We start from the raw sequence: 958 nt of genomic DNA, 5'->3' as shown, positions 1-958 counted from the left end.
TGATTCCTGGAATTCTCATTAAGAATTTTGATACTTTCTTCCACTTTATTTTCGAAAAAGCACAAAAAAAAATTTAGAAAATCATAAAATCCAAAAATATTTTTTGTTTGAGTCTAGTGTTTCATTTTAAGTTTGGTGTCAATTGCATGCATTCATTCATGTGTCTTAATGATCTTCAAGATATTCTTGATGATTTCTTACTCTAATCTTTAAATTCTCTTGACTTGAGTGTTTTGTGTGTCTCATATGCATTCTCATTAGTGTCAGTAGTATACAAACTGCTAAGTTTGGTGTCTTGCATGCATTGTTATTTGATTCTTGTTGCATTTTGATTATTTCTTATTATTAAAAATCCAAAAATATTTTTAATTTGTGTCCTTTCAAGTCAATAATACAGAGAATTGAAGATTCAGAACATACTACAGAGGAATTGCACAGAAAAAGATGGGCGTTCAAAACGCCCAGTGAAGAAGGACAGACTGGCGTTTAAACGCCAGCCAGGGTACCTGGTTGGGCGTTTAACGCCCAAAAAAGTAGTGTTTTGGGCGTTAAACGCCAGAATGTGCACCATTCTGGGCGTTTAACGCCAGGATGGCACAAAAGGGAAGATTCTGTTTTCAATGCAATTTTTTTTCAGGTTTTCAAAATTTTTCAAAATCAAATCTTTTTCAAATCATATCTTTTCAATCAAATCTTTTTCAAAATCAATTTCTTTTCTTTTTCAAAGATACTTGCTATTAATTAATGATTTGATTCAACATTTCAAGTATGTTACCTTTTCTGTTGAGAAAGGTTTAATGTTTGAATCATATCTTTTCTTGTTAGGCAAGTTATTAATTTTCAAAATCACATCTTTTTAAAATGTTTTTTAAATCATATCTTCTCAATCACATCTTTTTAAAACCAATCATATCTTCTTAACCACATCTTTTTCAAAATAGCTTTCAATCAAATCTTT

Source organism: Arachis duranensis, chromosome 10 (assembly GCF_000817695.3).
Source record: "Arachis duranensis cultivar V14167 chromosome 10, aradu.V14167.gnm2.J7QH, whole genome shotgun sequence".
In the NCBI taxonomy this organism is placed as follows: domain Eukaryota; kingdom Viridiplantae; phylum Streptophyta; class Magnoliopsida; order Fabales; family Fabaceae; genus Arachis; species Arachis duranensis.
The sequence above is the reverse complement of the archived record's forward strand: the minus strand, read 5'-3'. Positions refer to the sequence as shown.